Source organism: Pinus tabuliformis, chromosome Q (assembly GCF_031772625.1).
Source record: "Pinus tabuliformis cultivar Carrire ecotype Pingquan chromosome Q, CPIR1, whole genome shotgun sequence".
Taxonomy (NCBI): domain Eukaryota; kingdom Viridiplantae; phylum Streptophyta; class Pinopsida; order Pinales; family Pinaceae; genus Pinus; species Pinus tabuliformis.
In genome coordinates this window covers 783,023,347-783,048,197 of record NC_142296.1, presented here as the reverse complement: position 1 = coordinate 783,048,197, position 24,851 = coordinate 783,023,347, and the positions used below count along the sequence as shown (strand labels likewise).

General features: G+C 40.4%; 1 long non-coding RNA gene across 2 annotated transcripts in view; it reads left to right on the top strand.

The window, feature by feature from the left end:
• Nucleotides 1-1,561: 1,561 nt before the first annotated feature.
• The window catches only part of LOC149221819 (uncharacterized), a 39,754-nt gene continuing 16,464 nt past the window's right edge, over nt 1,562-24,851 (top strand). The window contains exons 1-2 of one of the 2 annotated variants that reach the window (XR_016249391.1): nt 1,593-2,017; nt 2,162-2,238. This is a non-coding gene — a long non-coding RNA (uncharacterized LOC149221819). Of the gene's footprint in view, nt 2,018-2,161; nt 2,239-24,851 lie in introns of both variants that reach the window. The other variant, XR_016249390.1, reaches the window with a different exon arrangement.

The window sequence follows — 24,851 nt, the reverse complement described above, 5'->3', positions numbered from 1 at the left end:
TTAATGTTGACTTAAAGCCCTGATGATGTGGATTTTGGAGTGAAAAATCATGATTATGGTTCCGTGATTTATTCTTTGGGCTCTTCCATTGTGATAAAATACTCTCCATAAGTGATTGAGTTCTAACAGAATCATTTTCCTTATTTTTATGATTTTGTTGCATCTCCATATCCCTTTTAGGAAGTCTCTCCAAGATAAGCTTTCCATGGAATTTATGGATTTTGTATTTCTTCCTTGTTTTCATTCATCTTCTTTTCCATTTCATCCATTTTGTTTTCCAATTTATTTTCCACTTCTTCAACATAGTGGACATTTCTTCTCTTTGTTCTTGAGTCATAATAGAGCTCTCTGGGGGTTTAGTTGGTGTAGTATATATGTTGAAGCACCCTTAGAAGCCATGTGAGAACAATAATTATGCTCCTTTTTTTTTTCTCTCTTTATTGCAAATTTTGAATCATAAAAAAATAGATATTCTAATATCAAATTGTCAATTGTAATTTACATACCTTTAAAGCCTTAATTTGGGGACTATCTGGTTGACTGACTTTTATCTTAATATATCTCTAAGATTGTAGCTCTTACGAGTTTGAAATATCAGCTTGTAGTACTTTGTATGTGTTCTCTAGATTTCCACTAGTCTAATCAAAATTTGACATGCCACATGAAAGTTATAGTGACTTTCACAAAAATTGTTGTTTTTTGCTTCTTCTCAAGAGTGAACTTATACAATGTGCCATGTTTCCAATTTTTGGAAATTGACTATAAAATTTCTCCTTTAAATACTTTGGCATGTCTCTATAGATCTCTATAAAATTCATAGTCTGAGGTGTTACAAAAGGAAATTTATGACAAAAATTCCAAGATTACTTGTTTGAAACTGATTCGAGGACCATTCATAAACCCTAACTTCTACACGGTATATCTATGAAACTATAGGGAAATGGAATTTGATATTTTTACTAGATTTCAGTGATATCTTTTCTCAATATGCTCAAAATTTCACCATTAAAACTTTCTAGAAAAAGAGTTACAATGAAAATTCTAGGATCACTCTTTTGAAATTGATTTCAGGACCATTCACTAACCGTAACTTACAATGCATCTTTGAAATAAAAAACTGAAATATGAAATTTTGACCATATGTACATTGAGATCTCTCCTCAATCGTCTCCAAATTTCATAGTCTGAATCATACCCCCAAAAAAAGTTATAATGAAAATGTCACGATGGCTCATTTGAAGCGGCAAAAGCCTAGGTTCGTATGCTTTGATACCATATGTTATGAACCATGCGTCTTAAAAATGATAAAAAACCAATAATTATAGTTGACTTTGAGGAAAAACCCTCCTTTTACAATGAAGATAATGTATAAAATAAGATTTGATGATTTTAAATACAGGTCTCCTTGGTGTGTGTGTGAATAATGAAAGTTTTTAAACAACACAACAATATAACAATATAAATGTAATAACCCAATATCTAAAGTTTAATAAAAGATTTTAAGGATAACGTAGAACTTGTTTGGAGCTTCACACAAAAATTTTCAGTTAGCTGTGTCGACTCCATTCATTAGATGAGACAAACCCCTTCATGATTATGAGCGTTCACGCTCTCTCTCAAACTAAAAGTTAGAATTTCAAGTTTGGAATTGATAATTCTTGTAATTATGAATTATGTTGTTAGGGCATAAAACAACATAAATTCAATGTGAGTCTAATGTTATTGCAATAAAATGTTATTGGGTTGAGAGCACTTTCCAGCGCAAATCAAATCTTAATATGGGATTTTTCTTTAACCATGCCAAAAACATGGACACTCTGAAGAAGTCAGCCAGAAACATATAACCGCCGGTGATTATTTCATTTGACAAGCAGTGGTGGATGTCAAATCCCAGGCGTGGTTGGAGCCCGCAGAAGATTTTATGCCACTTAGAAATAAACATAAAGCTCCTGTGTCTTCTTCTCCCTTGATCATATCATCTCAGGTTTAAGAAACTCTATGGGGCTTGGGCATTGCGGTAAGTCATAAATACTTCAAAGAAGCGTTCACGGAAAATGCGTAAAGTTTTTTCTCTGAAAATGCAGGGCTAATTAGCTTATGTTATCCAATTTTCTTATTATTTTGAATGTTTTTTAACCCAAGATTATCATGGAAAACATAGAGTAAAGCTCGGCAGAGTATTGAGGCCTCGTTTCTCTTGCGGGGGTGGGTACTGGGTAACCATTAGCGTTGGGTTACGTAAGTGCTATACACGCCAAATATGTCTAATTTTTTTTATAATTGGGTTTACTGTGAACAATCTCTGAAGTTTCTGAACATTTAAGTTAGGGCCATTTCGATTAGTTTTTTAATAGTTTCTAAGCGACGATGTTGTGGTATTCTATGTGGTTGTGTTAGATGCTAGCAAAATTGTCGACATACTTTGTTGATAACATTGCCATATTTTTAATTTATGCATCACTCAGAACATAATAATGCATTTTAGTTTCTAAAAGGTTGCATAGAATGATATCATCTTCCAAATCACAAATGTCTTGAAATCATCTTTCGAATCGATACGATAGTGAAACCAAATCTGCTCTGAGCCCTAAACCCCAGTATCTCATCAACTTTTAGTGGTCTGTGGCATAGAGTTAGTGACTCGGTTGTTTGTTGCTGGCTATGTATTATGGTTGGCCTATTCTTGTTTGATCACCGGTTGGGAAGATATTCTTACAACTACGCTCAGGTCAGTTTAGTTGGGTTGGCAGCATTGCTTGCCACAATGTCTATATATATAAAGCTGGGACTGGAGAACATTTCTATTAAAGGTGGCCAAAAATGGCAATATGTTACCGAGAAGGCTGATATGCTGTTTCAGAGAGTTTTGTCAGTGACACCATAAAAAATTCCTATCTTCTAAAACTTTTAAGCGCTTTTCCAGTCTTGCTGCTGCTACAGAAACACTAGCGTTGCAGGTATACTGCCTGTAAAAATCATTCAAAATACATATTGATTTACAAAACTTTATCAAAAGTTTGCTGTTGCAGATTTGTCTCTGGGTGGATGGAAGGCTGATCTACTTCCATTGGATCCTTGGGCTACTGCTCAGTATCCTCCTCTTTTACTTTTCCTCCAAATATCTTGAAGTCTGCTGGGACGTGAACTCTGAAAGAGGTTCCTTGCTTATATGCTGAATAGAACACCTTAATCTGTAATCTTGAAGGGTGAGATTAGGGGATAATGGAAGAATACATAACCCCATTTTTTTCTTTCAAAATTCCTTGAGACAAACCAGAGGCTTCATTGGCCAAACCCTCTGCATTGCCATTGTGGTCCCATAGGACATGAAAGGATAGATTTTGGCTAACTGTTGAGTGATCTTTGTGGTTATGGAGAATATTGAGCCTAACTGGAAGTCGTTCAGAAGTTCTTGATGTGTTAAAGATTTTAGAACTATCCTGGAGTCTCCAATGACTACCAATTCTCTTATTCCCAAGCTAGTGGCAATATTTAAATCTTGATATAGAGCATAAGCTTCAGCTTGGTTGTTTGTTGCCATTCTGAGCCCCCCAAGCATAAGCTGGATTCTTGGTTTCCATCCGGGTCAGAGATGACCCTTCCTGCTCCAGCTAACTCTGCATTACTTTTTGATGTTTCATCAAAGAAAATAATATGTGATCTCTTCCTTTTGTGCTACTTCTCGAATTCATGCTCCCCAAGTTTGATTTGCCAACTAAAGAGCACTGAATGTATCTTAACTCTTGCAATCATTGAGAGTTCTCGATATTGTCCCTTCCATTCCATTTCTTCTCTGTCAGGAGGTTGCTTATTTTGAAGGGATAAGCTCTTTGTCCGCAGTGTTTCTATCATGAGACTTTTGGCTTTATTTACCACTGAGGCCAGAGGTTCGAAACATTGATTGAATATATCTCTGTTCGTGGCTAGCCATAACTTCCATAATAATTTTTTTAGCAAGGTTGCCCAGATCCATCTGAAAAGCTGTCTATCTTTGAAGGACCCCCTATATAATCTAGTCTAGCGAGTGAATACATGGTTCCCACATGGTTCCTGCTTGTTGGCCTGTGGAATCTATGGGATAAGCCTGAAAATACGTTTTCCTAAACCTGTGCTGAAAAAGAACACTCTAGAAATAGGTGTCTGTGAGATTCATCTTCTTTCTTACACAAGAAACACCAGCTTAGGCCTCGGATCCCTCTTTTCTGGAGTTTATTAGCTGTCAATGACAAATATTCTTCTGTGCATAAGTAGCCAGCAGACCATCAGGAGACCATACCTTCTTGTTAAATTTTGGTATGTTCTATGCTTAGAGCAATTTACTTCAATTTTTCATATTAGCCCAATGTCAATATTCAGATTAGCAATCACATCAACATGATAGTAAAGTGCAGATAGAACATAAACATAAACAGTAGAAGACAAGCCAAGGTAAGAGGACACAAGATGTGGCACCAGCCAGGAAAAACCCCAATGTGGGGAAACCCTTGATCAAATCTTCTTATATTCTTCAATAGTTCAGAAGAGAGAGAGATAGTACAAATATACAAAACTGATATTTATGACCGCAGAAGAAAGTCCATCATTCTGCTAATGATGACTGTTCAAAGATGCAGCCCTGAATCCAATCACAAAGAGTGCTGAAGCAAATCCTTTGAGGAGATCATCAAACTAGTGGCCCTCCATATAACACTGCTGCAACATTCCTCTGATTGCTTGCTGCTCCTGCAATTCTGGTTAGGGCACAAAATGCAGCCCTTAACCTTTCACTCTATTAGCCAACTAAGCCCTTCTAGGGCTGTGGTCCACCAAGGAGAGTCTCCCTTTTATCCACACTGCCTCCAGCAAGCAATGTACACCTCAAGGCTGCCTTGGAACAGCCTTAGCTGCTTGCTATGGCTTGCAGCCTAGCAAAGCAGCTAGCTGTAGCTGTGGTCTCCTTCAACAGGCCCAAACAAGTTCTAAATAGCAGTGTTGCCTTCTTCACAAACTTGGCCTAGTTAACTGCACTTGCCAGCACCCAAATACATTCAAATTAAGCTCTGTCTTCAACGATTACTAACCTTGTGACTGCGGCTTCCAAATGTACCTAAACCATGCCCTAGAACAGCAGTATTTAACATGCTGTCACAGGGATTTCCACGCTGCTCTTTCCAGACTTCTTCACGCTGATATATGGCTCCTTTATGCTGCGGCCAGGGCTCTTTAGGGCTTCCTTTGCAGCATATTGAAGCTCCCTTAGACAGCGGATAGATCTCTCATCAAATTGCGACTAGATATCTCCTTTTTCTGCAGCTAGATGTCTTCATTGACTGCGTATTAGGTGTCTCCTCTAGTCAGCAGCTTAGGGCCTCCTTTAGACTGCGGATAGGAGCCTCTCTTCACTGCGGCTTGATCTTCTTTAGGACAGCAGCTAGCTTCCTCCTTGACTGCGTATGGGAGCCTTCTCTTTGACTGCGTCTAGGGCACATCTGAACTGCGGCTAGGGCTTCTCCCTCAGTCTCCTCTTCACCTGCGGCTAGGGCTTCTCCCTCTTGACCTCTCTTGCCACCAAACCCAAACGAGTGGAGAGAGATCATGAGAGAAGTGTGTGTAATTAACTTGCTGGCCGACCTTGACAAATTGTCAAATAATACAAATAAATTCGTATCTCCATAAATACAAGTCGGATTTGGATGATCTTTAGATCAATCCTACACCTCTTGGAGAGAGGAATCCCAGAAAAATATCAGCTGCCATAAATAAGATGACCCACATGGAGTTTGGCCCTAGTTGCCAATTTTAACACTTGTTCCAGATTGTAGATCATTAAGGCAGTGGGAGAATTATGGTTGGTGATTATAACCATCTTTGATAGAAAATCCTGAAGGGCGCCATCCATTCTGATTTGGCATCCTGATGTTTTGAGGCGCACAACCACTGAAAAGAGAAGTGAGAGAAGAGAGGAGAGGGCGCAAGGGAGGTGGAGGCTCATCAAAATTTCCAGCGCAGCCAGTCTCCCAAAGTCTGGGACCAATTAGATATGCAAAGGGAGTGTATTTGTTTCTTTCATTTAGCTAATTCTTAATGGGTGAAAGTTCTGAGCAATTATGCAAAGGCTGATGCTCCATTATACTGTCTTTCCATATGTTTATGTCTCTACCATTTCCCAGAATCCAAGAGAGTTTTGCTCGAATCAAGGGGATTGCAGTTTTAATTAATTTCTAAATATGGGATCCCCTTTGGTTGTCTCTCCAGTTCTATATATCTTTTCCTTCTTGTCCTGAGGCATTTCTTCCAAAGAGCTTTTTTCTACCAATCAAGTTTCCCAGTTATCAATAGCTAGACAATTTCCCTCCCCAAGCTAGGTTAAGAAGAGTAGGATCTCTTATGCTCAGGCCTCTTACCACTGACCAAATAACCAAGTGGTATTTCTTGGTGTCCGATTTCCCTCCTTGCCATAATAACCTTTGCAAATCTTGGGCAATTCTTTGCATGACTCCAATCTGTGCTAGCATTACTGAGCATTGGAAGACAAGTAAGGCAGCACAATGCATCCAACTGGATTTAACCACTGCATGCCCCACTATTGAAACTTTCCTTTGATCTGTCCAATATGTGTTGCCAAGACTGAGCTGAGGGGTTACTTAATGAAAGAGGCGTGCCAAGATACTTAAAGGAAGTCCGCTGATCTTTACATGAAAATTGCATGATTCTGGAGATGTGCTAAAGGAGCTGTGAGCTTGCATTTCTTCCATAGATTTGGCTCTTTTGCTTTGCTGCCTGAAGCGCTTATTAAAGCATCCAACATCCACCTAAATTTGAAAGCAGTAGTAAGGGAGGCTCCCCCAATCAAGATGGTATCATCTGCAAACCACGAATGATTTATACTCTTTATGCCTCTTACAATGTTTATCCTCAGGAGATTGACTGTTTGTCTTTCATATATCACTTCCAACTTCTCACTGAGAGCTTCTGCAATAAGAGTATACAACAGAGGGGAGAAGGGGCAACCTTGCCTAAGCTCTCTACTAATCTGAAAGAAAGGAAGTGGCTTGCCATTCACTAGTGGGGTGATCCAAGATATTCTAACGCATGCAACAATCCATCTAATGACCAGGGGACTGAAGCCAAATTTATGCATGAGGTAAAAAAGAAATGAATGCCTCACCCATTCAAAGGCATTTTCCATGCCTATTTTGATTTCCATGACTTTCTTTTTATTTGCTCTACTGGTGTGAATTGCCTGTTGGATTAAAATAATATTATCTACATTTTTTTGATTTTTTATTTTAATGCATAATGACCCCTTGATCTTTTTGAGATTATCTTTGGAACCACTTTGTAAGTTTGTTTTCCATGATCTTCGTCATTATTTTGTAGGATGCATTGTATAGAGAGATGGGTTTGAATATGGCGAATGGAGATGGATTTGCCTCCTTTGGGAGCAGAGCTAGGAAAGAAGAGTTTGTGTTGCCCCCTGGCCTGTATATTTGATCAAATCTCAACATTCGAATCAGTTCATATTTGATCAAATCTCAACATTCGAATCAGTTCATATTTGATCAAGTCTTAACATTCGAATCAGCTCATATTTGATCAAGTCTCAACATGCTCGAAAAAGATGGATGGTGAAACCATTCAGAGTCCAGATTTGGAGCCTTGTTTGGAACTTTGGATCTAGACTCTAAACTGCTTCATAAAGAGTTTTATGTTTCCCTTTGGGGAAACTAGCGAAGGAATGCTGCTTAGCAGATCAAATGTGGCTTCGGGGTCTGCTTCCTCTTGTTCTGAGTATAGATTTTGGAAAAACAATTTGGTTGTTTTCTCTATTTCTAGAAAATTTGTGGCCTTCCTCCAAGGCAATTTCTTTGACATTGTTCCTTTGTATTCTCGCTTTGGCTTGGCGATGAAAGAAGGTAGTATTGTGATCCCCTCATTTTAACCAAAGGTCCCTTGGCTCAAGTCTCTAGGTTTCCTCCTCCACTCTTGGTTTCTTATGCAGATTTTGACAAATTTCTTTTTATTGTAAATCTTTTGTCCGTTGATGCTCTTATCGTTGGTCCTAAACTAGATTGAGTTGAGAGAGGAGAGACTCCTTTTCTGAAAGTGGAGATAGATATGAGTATTTAACCTAAGATTTAAGTGCCTCTTTCACTCATTTCAGTTTCTGCTCCCAAATGTAGACAGGGGAGCTCACAATCCATGTGCTCCAAGCCTTTGAGATTACTTTCATTTCCTCTTCACCCCGTAGCCACAAGGGGTTAAATTTGAGAGGAAGGGGGCCATAGTAAGGGGATTCCTCAAGAACAAGCAAGATTGGTTTATGATCAGATATGGTGGAGGGAATAATTTTTGAAGAGATGAGGAAGTCTTGAGATAAAATATCACCGTGTACCAAAAAATGGTCTAGCTTTGCTGCTGTGTGCCTCAACTGAATCCCTTTCTTAGACTAGGTAAACTTACCTTTAAAGGGTTTGATATCCATAAGGCCACATTCAACCACTAGGTCCTCCAGCTTTTCATGAAAAAAGTCACATACAATGCTGCCCCTCTTTTCTCCTTATTGTTCAGTGTGACTAGGGTTGTGAGGGAGCACCCCCCCCTCTCGCTCCCGCTCCCATTTCGCGCTCTGAGCGGGAGCCGCTCCGGACCGCCTCGGGAGCGCGCTCCCAAAAACGCTTCGAGGACGCTCCCTGCCTTTTCGGGAGCGCGCTCCCTAAAAAAAATGCTCCCTGCCTTTTCGGGAGCATTTAGCTATTTTGCAATTTTTTTTTGCAGTAATGTTCCAAATGCAATTTTTTCAAAGAAACAAATAAGTTTTGAGTGGGGCAGCGTAATGATCAAGCCTATGGACCTAGTATTGATATGTAATTCATGGTAATGTTAAATTCTTAAAGTAAAAGGATGATTAATCTTCATTAATCATCCTTTTACTTAAATTTTTAACATTACCATGAAATGAATTAGGATGTTTGAGAGTGGTTCCGACCTCATTGGATTTCATATGGAGAAAGTAGAATTTTAGATTTCATTCAAAATCCAACAGACTTATCAATTTTTCAGGATATCAGGATTAGGGGATTGCAATGTTTCCATTGAATTTTGTCATGTATTAGGGTATGGAATTCGTACTTAATCAAGAGCACCAATCCCTCTATGTACCTTGATGTTAGTGACATTGGTTGTCAAACTCCTTTATCATGACCCTCCTAAAAATGTATGCATCACTCAAACAAAATCTTGACTTGACATGCCTTGCTTTTTCTATCTTATGTTAATGCTTAGAGGGTGATATTAATGACAAAGATCCCTATACAGATCGAGAGGTAATGACAAAGATACCTTTGGATATTAATGCTTAGAGGGTGATATTAATGACAAATATCCTGATTTTCCAACAAGACTAAAAAATTAGACTTTTCTCGTGGTGGCAAGAGGCCCAAGCATAAGCAATAGATAATAGATTTACTTGTCTTTTGTAGTTCTAGTAGCTTTTATTATGATATTTTTTTAAGCAATATATGACAATTTAAGTTTAAAGTTTGAAGTTGGCAATTATAACTCATTATTAATGAAGTATGAATATGATGCTTCATGAAAGTTGAAAGTTGTTTCATTTCATTTCATTTCATGTTAGATATTATTTGTTGTAATGGTTACACTTAGCTTACAAGTACAACTTTGGTGATCGACGATGATAAATGTTATATATTGAATTTTGAAAGCTTGAAACTTTAAGATTGATGAATCATGCGAATCAATATGTTGTATGTTACTATGTTACTAACTTGTGGACGTGGTTAATGAAGATTATAACTTCTAGATGATTGTTGTTATATGGTTCAATCTATGTTTTTAATGTTTTTGTTAAATTATGGTATGTTCTATGCTTAGAGCAGTTTACTTATCTTTCTTATTATTATCCACAGATTAGCAATCACATGTACATAAGTAAATTGCAGATAGAACATTAAACGATCAACAAAAAACAAGCCAAGACAAGAGACACAAGATGTGGCGGCTAGCCAAGGACAAACCCCAATATGGGGAAACCCTTTGATCAAATCTTCTTTTATCTTCAATAATTCAGCAGAGAGAAATAGTACACAAATCTGATTTATATCAACAACAACAAACCCTAGATCAACGACATTGGCATCAGTATCATCGGCATCAACGGCATCGGCATCAGCATCATCGGCATCAGCATCATTGGCATCAGTGGCATCAGTATCATCGGCATCAGCCCTAAACTAGGGCAGTCAATATCTTCCAAATTGGAGGTCAGATCACCTCGATTCCTGTGCCAAAAATTGCGGATTTCCAAGGAGAGTCAGCTTCACCTGCTGCGCAGTCAAGAGAGAGAGAATGCTGGTCAAAGTTCCAATTTTCCGTTTGTAAACCCTTAGAAAACTGCGTCCTTCCCACGTGTGAGAGAGACCTATCTGCGCAGGAGAGAGAGAGAGACTCTTTTCTGCGCAGAAGAGAGAGAGAGAGTTGGATGAAAAGTGTGTGTCCAAATGAGGAGGAGACATCCTGTATTTATATGCAAGCGTTGATGATGAATAGATGTGTCTGTTGGGCTTCTGAGCCTACATAAGTTGCTAGCCGACTTTGACAATTTGTCCATAATCAAAATAAATTCATATCTCCATAAATACTTATCGGAATCGGATGATCTTTAGATCAATCCTACACCTCTCGACGAGAGGAATCTAGATAAAATATTATCAACCATGAATAAGGTGATCCTCATGGAGTTTGGCCCTAGTTGCCAATTTTAACACACTAGGGAGAACTCCATCTGTAATTCGTTTGACTGTCGCTACTATTCATCCATCAAATGCACTGCCCTGAATAGCTTGACCCCTTCTCTGCTATGCTCTGCTTTGCCTTGCTATGCTTTGCTCTGTTCTGCTCTGCTCGAACTATGAAGAAGAAGAAGAAGTGATCGAGGATGTATCATACCATCCTCCACTGGCCCGAAGTCAATCTCAGAGTGTGTACCACTGGTCCCAAACCAGTCCTCTACTGACCCGAAGTCAGTGTCATAGTGGGTACCACTCTCACTAGTCCCAGACCAGTATCATTGATCCCAGATCAATGAAGGTCATCCTAGCATAGTGAGTACGGTAGATACAACGATGCATCCATCGGTACTACTATGGTCCCTATCCTCATTTCCCTGCTCATTGATCAGATGAGAGGTACTTCCCATGAGTCCCAGACTGCATGGGTAGGATTCCTTGACAGGGGAACTAATCATCCTGTCCATAGGAGAGCGAATCATCCTGTCCCACAAGAGAGCGCATCATCTTGTCCACAGGAGAGCGAATCATCCTGTCCACAGGAGAGCGAATCATCCTGTCCCACAAGAGAGCGAATCATCTTGTCCACAGGAGAGCGAAGCATCCTGTCCACAGGAGAGTGAATCATCCTATCCCACAGGAGAGCGAAACATCCTGTCCAGTGGATGCCACAAAGAACTAATCATCCCGACCTACAGGAGAACGAATCATCCTATTCCACTATCGCCATGGAGAACACATCATCCAGGCCCACAGGAGAACTAATCATCCTGTTCCATAGTCGCCACGAAGAACGAATCATCCTGGCCCATAGGAGAACTAATCATCCTGTTCCATAATCGCCATGGAGAACACATCATCCAAGCCTACAGGAGAACGAATCATCTTGTTCCATAGTCGCCACGGAGAACGAATCATCCTGGCCCATAGGAGAACTAATCATCCTGTTCCATAGTCGCCACGGAGAACGAATCATCCTGGCCCACAAGAGAACTAATCATCCTGTTCCATAGTCGCCACGAGGTGTCACAAGGGAAGGTTGAACCTTTTACCGTGTACAAAGTGCACCAACAGGGGATGGTGAGTCACCCTGTGGTCATATGTCGCTCCAAGAAGTACCCTGCGCCCCCCTGGAGCTCCCAGGGCTCAGTACATCATACTTGACCCTCATCAGAGGGTCTTTGAATGACACCAAGTCGTTTTCGGAAAGTCAGGAATTTGACCTTTCCTAGGGGCTTTGTCAGAATGTCGGCGGCCTGTTCATTTGTACCGATATGATGGAGCCTTATTGCTCCTCGCTGCACCATATCTCGAATATAGTGGTACCTGATATCGATATGCTTGGAGCGATCATGAAATACATGATTTTCTGATAAATGGATCTCGCTCTGGTTGTCACATAGAATCACGGTGGTATCCAATGTAAATCCAAATAGCTCACTGAAGAGCTTTCACAACTAGATTGCCTCACAGGAGGCCATGCTAGCAGCAATATACTCTGCCTCGGCGGTGCTCAAAGCCACCGACTTCTGCTTCCTACTCATCTAGGATATCGAAGCAGATCCCAAAGAGAAACAACACCCGGAAGTGCTCTTTTGGTCCACCACACTGCCTGCCCAATCAACATCAGTATACCCAAGTAGTCTCACATCTCCAGCAGTGTATCTTAACTCATAAGTAATTGTGCCGCGAAGATATCTCAATAGATTCTTGGCACCAATCCAATGTATGTGGTGAGGTTCAACCATATGTTGACTCAACGTGTTGACTGCAAAGCATATATCTGGACGGGAGTTCACTAAGAACATTAATGCTCCGATGAGTTGACGATACTTAGTGGCATTTCGTAAAACAGGTCCAGTAGCACTACCGCTTAAATTTTTGAAGTCAAGCTCCATCGGGGTAGTTACAAGCTTGCAGTCCACCATACTGAATCTTTCCAATATCTTCACCACATATTTTCCTTGAGATAGGAAAATTTCTCCTGGCTTCTGCCAAACTTCAAGTCCTAGGTAATAGTGCATCAGTCCTAGGTCCTTCATTTCAAATTCAAAGCCAACTCCCTCTTACATTTGTGAATGAGAGGGTCTGCACCTATTAGAAAGAGGTCGTCAACATACAACACCAGTATGAGAGGTTTGTCATCTTCAACCTTAAAGTAAAGGTTGGGATCAGCTTCACTCCTAGTGAATCCCAGCTTCATCAAGTAGCTAACGATCCTCTCATACCATGCTCGGGGTGCTTGCTTCAGCCCATAGAGGGCCTTCTTCAACCTGCACACATGAGATTTTCGATCATAAATCTCAAATCCTTCAGGTTGCTCCACGTAGACCTCTTCTTTGATCAAACCATGCAAGGACGCGGTCTTGACATCCATCTGATGTAGTTTCCATCCTTGTGAAGCCGCAAGGGCTATGATCAAGCGGATGGTGGTATATCTGGCAACAGGTGCAAATATCTTGTCATAGTCTATACCTTCCTCCTGGGAGAAGCCACGAGCGACAAAAACGAGCCTTATACTTTTCCTACTTCCATCATCAAGTGTCCCCCTAAGCCATGAAGGCCTCTCCCTAGAGGAGGAAGGCTCAGGTGGAGGAGGATCAATAGGATCCATGGGTTCTTCCCTATGTTGCCAGGAAACGTGGGTGCGGGGACGGGGACGGGGACGACATTTTTGGAAACAGGGTGCGTGGGTTCGTCGGGTAATATAATAATATTAAATTTTAATAATTATATTTTATAAATTATAAATTTATAATTAATAATATATATGAAATTTGAATTTGTATATTTTTTCAACTTTAAACAAGAAAACTTTAATGATAATCATTTAAACATGTTTAGTCTCTCCCATATAAAAACACAATTTTTTCATAGGAGATTCTTCTCAACCTGATAGTGGTCTAGACTTTTCTTGATGTCTAATCATCCACCTGCCCCATGCATGGTGTGCTCTGTGGTAAAGCAATCCCAAAAAGTTAAAACAGTGGCAACCTTACCCTTCCACAAAACACGCTTATTCATTTAGGCATATTTTCCTAGTTTTAATCTTAACATGATGTTATCAGAATGCTGTGAGAAATTGGCAGATTTTGATACTTAATTTAGCCATTTTCCAAATAGCCCTTCGCCATTTAACAGCATCAAGCTGATTATAGCTTATGGCTGATCTCAATCCTACTTTCTATTTGACCGAAAATGTCTGAACCTGTATGTGTGCATTTACAGTTTATAATTTGATGGTTATTAACTTATTTGGCTCGGGAATGAATGTTTCATAAATTCATTCCAAATTGATTTACAAGAATCTGCAGGCTCAAATTACAGAGTAAGAGGTCTCTTTTCCAGTTCTGGTTTCGATGCCATATAATATTAAAGGCATTGAAGATCCACAAATACAGGAGATTCATAATTTACATTGAGACTCTAACAAACCTTGGGCATAAGTTTTGAAATTGTTTTTATAAATTTATAGCATAAGACTAATGGAGAGATTGATCATAAGAGTCTCCTGCGGTAGGAAGGGACTCATGAATGTGCAAACAGCTACCCTTTTTTTTCCAACTATGGTCATCACCTTATTAAATATTTCCACAAAGCTACAGCCAATATGATATGATATTCTGCTTGTGGGATTGTACACCCATAATGTTCCTTTTATAATATTGAGATATCATAATCATATATGATTTCAGAATACTGTGTCGCTCATAAGTTTTGAAAAACTTATCACTGTTGATAAATTTTTACAATGATTCATTACCCTTGAGCAGCACGTCATGCCCACAGAGCAATGCTAAGGCATGTGAACAAAGACAGTCTTTGGAAACTGTAATCTTTGGAAATGATGGCAAAAAATTTCCTTGAGAAACATTCAGAAGACCTTACAACCATCTCTGGAGGACAATCCAGACCAATGACCATCAATGACTCCAAAAATAATATCATTCGTTTATGGCATGTATTCTATATTCTATGGCATATCATTCGTTTATGGCATATCATTTTTTAAATTTCAATAAAAAAAAATTATTTGAAAATTAAATTTTTAATATAGTTTTTTTATGAAGAACCCGAAGAACCCAAAGAACCCAAAGAACCCAACCCGAAGAACCCAAGAACCCAAGCACACGAAGAACCCGAAGAACCCGAAGAACCCAAGAACCCGTTAAAGGAAAAGAACCCAATTTTTTTATTTGAAGAACCCGGTTCTTCATGGAAGAACCTGGTTCTTCTGGGTTCGTCTAGGAAGAACCCGTACCCGAATCCGGTACTTGGGTGCGGGAACCCAGGACGGGTTCGAGAACCCCACCCCCGGGTGCGGGTACCCGTGCAACACAGGTTCTTCCACATCGGGCATTGTTTCATCATCTTTTTCTTTCGGTTCCCTGGTTTCAGCTTCTTGAGAGCTCCTCACAGTAGGAAGATTGTTCACCTTGCTAAGAGCCATATCTTCGTCAAAGGTGACATCATGACTAATCACAACTTCCCTTTGACCGACTACATAGATTCTATAGCCCTTAGTATTTTCATTATAGCCCACGAAGATTCCTTTCTTTCCAGATGCACCCAATTTATTCCTTTTCTCTTTCGGCATATGAAAATATACAGGGCTTCCAAAAATTCTAAAATGAGATACATCAGGTTTCTTACCACTGAAAGGAGCTCCAACCCTTAATTGTTTACCAACCACTATTGGAAGGAGATACAACCCCTGATCTGCAAGCTACCACTTGCTTGACCTTAATGATTCATCTCTCATACAATTTTTAAACTCAAATCATGAAGGCCACTTCCTTTCGTAAACAAATAAATTTCTCACCTCAATCACCCACCACAAACACCATAAAATCGTTTTCAACAATCTTTGATCACTGACCAATCCACCAGCATACACCTTTGAACAATAAATGAACCACCAACACACCATACAACCAACATCTCCGCTTGCAAATTCAATTATGCTTATGGAGAAATTAGGACTGATTTTTTTAGTTTTCAAACTTTAGTTAACTTGCACAGTTGCATTTAAATTTCACTTATCAGAGGTTTTGATCTCATTAACTTGTTTTTCTGCTTTTGGAATGCTCTCTTAATGTGTACCATAAGTCTTCAATCTCTGCTTCGTTGTCTCTGTGAGTGAAGCTGAGTTAATTGTCCAAATTTGCAATTTTGGAAAAAACATCAGGCTTTATTTGTGACTTTCTAAATTTGGCTATCTCCATATTTGGAAAAATCAACAAATATACTGCCAACTCTGTCCATGCCACTACTAAAAAATTCTTTGACTGCTAGTGTCCTTCGCTGACTGCTAGAGCGCTTGTCCTTTAGTACTTTCACCATATGACTTGGAGTTGTGACCAAGCTGCTATTAGGTTGAGGGCTAAATGGGGTTGGAGCTCTACCAATTTTCCGTTTCTCCACCGACCACTGGACTTCTGAATGGAAACTTTGCAATACTTACTTCGACGCGAATTTTAACGCAGGTTGGGAGGTCAAAGATCGACCTGTATACCCTGTTGTGTGCTGACATTTACCTCCGACTGGCTGGAGGTTTGACTAGCCTGGAGTCATGACCTTATGCACGAGTTTTTGGATTTTTTTCGATAATCAAATACACATGAAAATCTTGTCATACACCACCTTTGGCCCGATTGCCACATCATCTTGCTGACGTCATCTGTGCCATGTGGTGAGTATTGAGTCATGTGTCACTCGAATTTGGCCCACTTGGCCACATGAAAATGCTAAAAAACACATGCCACATGTCACACCTTCATAGGTGCTGCATCACTGCTGACATCATCATCCACTTGTGTCTCCACCTGTGCATTGATGTCACCACTATCGGTCAATAAAATAATGCCATGTGTTGTCTCTTTGGTTGGTCCACGCTGTCAACTCATCCCGCCACCTGTCGGGCCACGTCCTCCTGGCATGCTTTGTTAATTGGTCCAGCTCACCTGTCTACACCACCTCGCTCAACCACGCTTCCCTGTGCCACATATCGTTACCGCCGTGGTTTTAATGCGAACCCCCCTATGTGGTTTGTGGTAAAAAAGGGGTGGGGTCTCGCTTTTAATATAAGCTGTTGATCTTACGGTCGCTGGTATGGCAATACCGCCAATAGCAGACCCCCCCTTTTGTCATTAACTCTTAGGCGTGCTTGGGCTCGTGCAATTTCGCCGATGTGTTAGAGGGGACGTGTGGCACACAATCCGCCTTCATACATGCTTGAAGTTTAACGACTGTCCTCTGCCAAGAGCTCCGCCAAGTTTGGCCAAATGCCAAAACTAACTCCAACTAAGATTATCACCATATTTCTAACTGCAACCTTTGAATTTAAGGCTTCTAATCTTTGATTGGCAATTACTTCTAATCCAGGGGGCCATTTGCAAACTTCCATATACCACTGGAAAGCTCTTTCAAAGTTCTATCTATCTGAGCAGTTTTCAAAAACACTTGAGATGAACTGCTGTATTGAGAATGGCTTTAAAGTCTCTATTCCTTTATCAATCTTCTTGCACCCATCAATGCCTTTGCCTTTGCCATCAATGACGACATATTTCTAACATTCCCCCCCCGCCCCCCCCTGTCATTGATGGCAACATTATAAGCAACAAACATATGGCAACACCACAAAAGCATAAAAGCAAAAACAAAGTGTACTTCTTACTTCTCTTTCTTCACCCCCTATGGATGTTGGTCCCCCTATGATGCACTTCTCCTTTGGTGTACTTCTCATACTTCTCCTTTTCCTTTTTGTTTGAGGTACTTCTCCCCCTTTAACATCAGCGGCAAAGTAATTAAAGTGCTCCCCCTGCAAACAATCTCCTCCTGTCTTGTTAATCTTGTGAACCTTGCAACTTTCATCTGATATGCCGAGTGCTTATTGGTTGCCTTTCTACCTCGTGAAGAAGATCTAGTGGAGGGAGCCGAGATGAACTACTCCCAATCTTTGCTTTAAATACTCAAATTGATCTCTTGGGAGAGGTTTAATGAATATATAAACTTCCTGCTTCTTTGTAGGTACTTACTCCAGCTTGACAATTTGATTTGCAACTTGCTCTCGAAGGAAATGGTACTTGACTGGAATATACTTTGTCGTTGAATGGAAGACAGGGTTCTTTAACATGCTGATGTCACTTGTATTATCACAAATGATAGGGATAGGCTGATCTTATGATACTTGTACATCTTGTAAAGTCTGCTTCATCCATAAGAGCTAAGTGCAACAAGAAGCTGTTGCTATGTATTCAGCTTCAGCAATAGAGAGAGAAATTGAAGCTTGCTTCTTGCTCAACCATGAAACTAGACATTCACCAAGAAAGAAAGCAACACAACTAGTGCTCTTTCGATCATCTACATCACTTTCCCAATCAACATCAATAAAAACAATTAGTGAAAAATCTTTACCTCTTGGGTACCAAAGTCCATAGCCAATTGTGGCTCTTAAATATCTGAGAATCCTCTTGGCTGCTAGGAGATGACTTTGTCTAGGGTCTGCTTGAAATCTTCCAACAATGCCAACTGCTTGCATGATGTCTGGTCTTGACGCTGTCAAATATAGGAGGCTGCCAATAATAGATTTGTATACAGTCTGATCCACCTCTAGTGATTCATCAGTCTTGTTGAGCTTGCATCCAGTAACCATTGGAGTGCTTACCAAAGAACATTCCTCCATGCCAAATTTCTTCAAAACTTTCTTGCTGTGTTGCACGGGTACCCGCACCCGGGGGTGGGGTTCTCGAACCCGTCCCGGGTTCCCGCACCCAAGTACCGGATTCGGGTACGGGTTCTTCCCAGACGAACCCAGAAGAACCGGGTTCTTCCATGAAGAACCGGGTTCTTCAAAAAAAAAAATTGGGTTCTTTTCCTTTAACGGGTTCTTGGGTTCTTCGGGTGCTTGGGTTCTTCAGGTTCTTCGTGTGCTTGGGTTCTTCGGGTTCTTCGGGTTGGGTTCTTTGGGTTCTTCGGGTTCTTCATAAAAAAACTATATTAAAAATTTAATTTTCAAATAATTTTTTTTATTGAAATTTAAAAAATGATATGCCATAAACGAATGATATGCCATAGAATATAGAATACATGCCATAAACGAATGATATCATTTTTGGAGTCATTGATGGTCATTGGTCTGGATTCTCCTTCAGAGATGGTTGTAAGGTCTTCTGAATGTTTCTCAAGGAAATTTTTTGCCATCATTTCCAAAGATTACAATTTCCAAAGACTGTCTTTGTTCACATGCCTTAGCATTGCTCTGTGGGCATGACGTGCTGCTCAAGGGTAATGAATCATTGTAAAAATTTATCAACAGTGATAAGTTTTTCAAAACTTATGAGCGACACAGTATTCTGAAATCATATATGATTATGATATCTCAATATTATAAAAGGAACATTATGGGTGTACAATCCCGCAAGCAGAATATCATATCATATTGGCTGTAGCTTTGTGGAAATATTTAATAAGGTGATGACCATAGTTGGAAAAAAAGGGTAGCTGTTTGCACATTCATGAGTCCCTTCCTACCGCAGGAGACTCTTATGATCAATCTCTCCATTAGTCTTATGCTATAAATTTATAAAAACAATTTCAAAACTTATGCCCAAGGTTTGTTAGAGTCTCAATGTAAATTATGAATCTCTTGTATTTGTGGATCTTCAATGCCTTTAATATTATATGGCATCGAAACCAGAACTGGAAAAGAGACCTCTTACTCTGTAATTTGAGCCTGCAGATTCTTGTAAATCAATTTGGAATGAATTTATGAAACATTCATTCCCGAGCCAAATAAGTTAATAACCATCAAATTATAAACTGTAAATGCACACATACAGGTTCAGACATTTTCGGTCAAATAGAAAGTAGGATTGAGACCAGCCATAAGCTGTAATCAGCTTGATGCTGTTAAATGGCGAAGGGCTATTTGGAAAATGGCTAAATTAAGTATCAAAATCTGCCAATTTCTCACAGCATTCTGATAACATCATGTTAAGATTAAAACTAGGAAAATATGCCTAAATGAATAAGCGTGTTTTGTGGAAGGGTAAGGTTGCCACTGTTTTAACTTTTTGGGATTGCTTTACCACAGAGCACACCATGCATGGGGCAGATGGATGATTAGACATCAAGAAAAGTCTAGACCACTATCAGGTTGAGAAGAATCTCCTATGAAAAAAATGTGTTTTTATATGGGAGAGACTAAACATGTTTAAATGATTATCATTAAAGTTTTCTTGTTTAAAGTTGAAAAAATATACAAATTCAAATTTCATATATATTATTAATTATAAATTTATAATTTATAAAATATAATTATTAAAATTTAATATTATTATATTACCCGACGAACCCACGCACCCTGTTTCCAAAAATGTCGTCCCCGTCCCCGCACCCACGTTTCCTGGCAACATAGCTTTCTTGAGATACTTGCTTGTGAGATAAAAATTCCTTTGGGAGACTATGCAATCTGCAAACCAAGAAAATAAGAAAGTTCTCCAAGCATAGACATCTCAAATTTGGCCTTCATATCAGCAATGAACTAGCAAGTTAGTTGATCCGAGTCACTAGCAAAAATAATATCATCAACATAGACAACCACCACTAATAATTTGCCATCATTCAATTTCACATATAAATTACTATCAACTTTGCCTTTTTTAAAACCACACTTGAGCAAGTAACTATCCAACTTGGAATACCAAGCCCTTGGGGCTTGCTTGAGACCATACAAGGCCTTTTTCAACTTGCAAACATAATTAGGCTTATCTGACAACTAAAGACCATCCAACTGCTCAATGTAGACTTCTTCCTGCAATTATCCATTCAAGAAAGAAGATTTGACATCCATCTGATATATCTTGAATTTCTTAAAACTAGCAAAAGCCAAGAACATACGAATTGCATCCAATCGAGCAACAGGTGCAAAGGTCTCATCAAAATCTAAATATTCAATTTGTGCATAACTTTTGCAAACTAACCTTGCTTTATTTCTTACCACTTCACCGTGTTCATTCAATTTGTTTTGAAGACCCACTTCGTGCCAATCACATTCTTGTTTTCTTGTCTTGGAACAAGCTCACATGTCTGATTTTTCTCAATCGGATCAAGCTCTTCATGCATAATTTTTATCCAATTATCATCTTGGCTGGCCTGAGAAAAATCCTTTTGTTCTATCATGTATACAAGGCTACATTCACTTGAGTAGGGGGATTTAACAGTCTTCTTGTATGAACCCCTGCATTTAAGTCACCAACAATTTGGTCAGTTGGATGGTGTTTTTGCACATACCTTGCAAGTTCTTTGGAGTGTGGACTGAGGGATTCTTCAATGTCTTCATCTGAAAATGGCTCACCTTCCTTCTCATCATTCATGACAAGATCATTGGAGTTGATATTTACTGGCTGATTGTCTTCAAAATCAATATGTTTATCAACTTTAACATCAATACAATCAACTATCCTCTTTGTATTGCTGTTGTAGCATCTATAGCCCTTGCTATTATGAGAATATCCAAGAAAAATACCTTCATCGGCTCTTGCATCAAACTTACCAAGCTTTTCATCATTCCTTTTGATGAAAAGCTTGGTAAGTTTGATGCAAGGGCCGATGAAGGATACCATTAAATTATGGTATGTTCTATGCTTAGAGCAGTTTACTTCTTTTCTTTTATTAGCCACAAATTAGCAATCACATATACATTAAGTAAAGTACAGATAGAACATTAAACGATCAACAGAAAACAAGCCAAGACAAGAGACACAAGATGTGGTGGCTAGCCAGGGACAAACCCCAATGCGGGGAAACCCTTTGATCAAATTTTCTTTTATCTTCAATAGTTCAACAGAGAGAAATAGTACAAAATCAGAATTCTGTAATTTTATATCAGCAACAACAAACCCTAGATTAGCAAAGTCAAACTTGGTCAGACAGCCCCGGGTTGACTTCTAGTCAAATTGAAGAACTCGGCCTTCAATAGCAATAAGTAGCAGCGCAAAACAGTCCTCAAAACATGGTCAAAACAACAGTTAATATATCAGCTCCTGCAGTCAGCCCTAACCAGTGAACGCTGCCCCAAAACATTGGTCAAACAAAGGTCAACAAGGCTGATCCGAACTGTGGCTAGCAAGAGAGAGACTCCCCACACAAATCCGTAGTCAAGGGAGCCTATATGCTGGTCAACGCAGTCCTCTAGCACCCAAAACGTGTTGCTGTACCTTTCTGCGTCCTCCTTCTCTCACGTCATAGCGTGCTGCCCTAACTGCGTCCTCTTTCTTCTTCCCACATGAGAGAGTCTTCTTCCTCCTATGCATACCCAAGAGACTAGGAGAGAGAAGAGATGTGGAGATGAGATGATGAGAAAATGAATCAACCTCTCTTGTATTTATATGATTCATTGGGCATGTGTGCCACACATTTAACTGCTGGCCGACCTTGACAATTTGTCAAGTAAATACAAATAAATTCATATCTCCATAAATACTTGTCGGAATCGGATGATCTTTAGATCAATCCTACACCTCTCGACAAGAGGAATATAAGAAAAATATCAGCTGCCATAAATGAGGTGACCCACATGGAGTTTGGCCCTAGTTGCCAATTTTAATACTCCCTCTCAACTAGGGAGAACTCCATCTGCAATCCATCTGACCGTCGCTACTATCCCAACTATCAAATGCACTGCCTTGCACAGCTTGGCCCTGCTCTACTCTGCTCGAACTATGAAGAAGAAGAAATGATCGAGGATGTATCATACCATCCTCAACTGACCCGAAGTCAGTCTCAGAGTGTGTCATACCACTCTCATTGATCTCAGATCAGTATCATTGATCCCAGATCAATGGAGGTCATCCTAGCATAGGGAGTACGTTAGATACAACGATGCATTCATCGATAGTACTACTAATTGTCCCTAACCCCATTTCCCTACTCATTGATTAGATGAGAGGTACTTCCCATGAGTCTCGGACTGCATGGGTAGGATACCTCGATAGGAGGACTAATCATCCTATCCACAGGAGAACGAATCATCCTGTCCAATAGTCACCACATGAGAACTAATCATCCTGGCCCACAGGAGAACTAATCATCCTGTTCCATAGTCGCCACGACAAACTAATCATCCTGGCCCACAGGAGAGCTAATCATCCTGTCCTACAGTTGCCACAGAGAACTAATCATCTTGGCCCAGAGGAGAACTAATCATCCTGTCCTACAGTCGCCACGTGGTGTCATAGGGAGGGGTTGAACCTTTCACCTTGTACGTAGTGCACCACCAGGGGATGGTGAGTCGCCCTGTGGTTGCATGTCGCTCCAAGAAGTACCCCGCGCCCCCCTAGAGCTCCCAGAGCTCAATACATCATACTCGACCCACATAAGAGGGTCTCTGAACGACACCAAGTCGTTCTTGGAAAGTCAAGAATTTGACCTTTCCCAGGGGCTTCGTCAAAATGTCGGTTACCTGTTCATCTGTACCAATATGTTGGAGCCTTATTGCTCCTCGCTGCACCATATCCCGAATATAGTGGTACTTGATATCGATATGCTTGGAGTGATCATGAAATACGAGATTCTCTGATAAACGAATCCCGCTTTGGTTGTCACACAAGATCACGGTGGTATCCAATGTAAATCCAAACAACTCACCGAAGAGCTTTCTCAACCAGACCGCCTCACAAGAGGCCATACTAGCAGCAATGTACCCTACCTCGGCGGTGCTCAAAGCCACTGACTTCTGCTTCCTCCTCATCCAGGATATCGAGGCAGATCCCAAAGAGAAACAACACCCGGAAGTGCTCTTTCGGTCCACCACACTGCCTGCCCAATCAACATCGGTATATCCAAGTAGTCTCACATCTCCGGCAGTGTATCTCAACCCATGAGTGATTGTGCCACGAAGATATCTCAACAGATTCTTGGCACCAATCCAATGTGTGTGGTGAGGCTCAACCATATGTTGACTCAACGTGTTGATTGCAAAGCATATATCCGGACAGGAGTTCACCAAGAACATCAATGCTCCGACGAGTTGACGATACTCGGTAGCATTTCGTAAAACAGGTCCGGCAGCACTACCGCTTAACTTCTTGAAGTCAAGCTCCATCGAGGTAGTTATGGGCTTGCAATCCACCATACCGAATCTCTCCAATATCTTCACCACATATTTTCCTCGAGATAGGAAAATTTCCCCTGGCTTCTGCCTCACTTCTAGTCCTAAGAAATAGTGCATCAGTACTAGGTCCTTCATCTCAAACTCAAAAGCCAGCTCCCTCTTACATTTGTGAATGAGAGGGTCTGCCCCTGTTAGAAAGAGGTCGTTGACGTACAACACCAGTATGAGAGGATTGTCATCTTCAACCTTAAAGTAAAGGTTAGGGTCGACTTGACTCCTAGTGAATCCCAGCTTCATCAAGTAGCTATCGATCCTCTCATACCACGGTCGGGGTGCTTGCTTCAACCCATAGAGAGCCTTCTTCAACCTGCACACATGAGATTCTCGATCATGAATCTCAAATCCTTCGGGTTGCTCCACATAGACCTCCCCTTTGATTGAACCATGGAAGAACACAGTCTTGACATCCATCTGATGTAGGTTCCATCCTTGCGAAGCAACAAGGGCTATGATCGAGCGGATGGTGGTATATCGGGCAACAGGTGCAAATATCTTGTCATAGTCTATACCTTCCTTCAGAGAGAAGCCACGAGCGACAAAACGAGCCTTATACTTTTCCGCACTTCCATCAACTGCATTCTTTATCTTGTAAAGCCATTTCGAAGTGACAATTGCTTTGTCCTGGGGTCTGGGGACCACATCCCAGACATCGTTTTTCATGATGGACTCATATTCCTCAGTCATAGCATCCTTCCATACTTGATGCTTGATAGGTTCTGCGAATGACGAAGGCTCATTTTGGATGATCGTGCTGATGATGGTCAAGTATCCCTGATACCTGGTCGACTTCTTACTTTCCCAGAAGGTTCCCCTGGGTGCAACGTGCCCTTCAGCATCATCAAGTGTCCTCCTAAGCCATGAAGGCCTCTTCCTAGAAGAGGAGGGCTCTT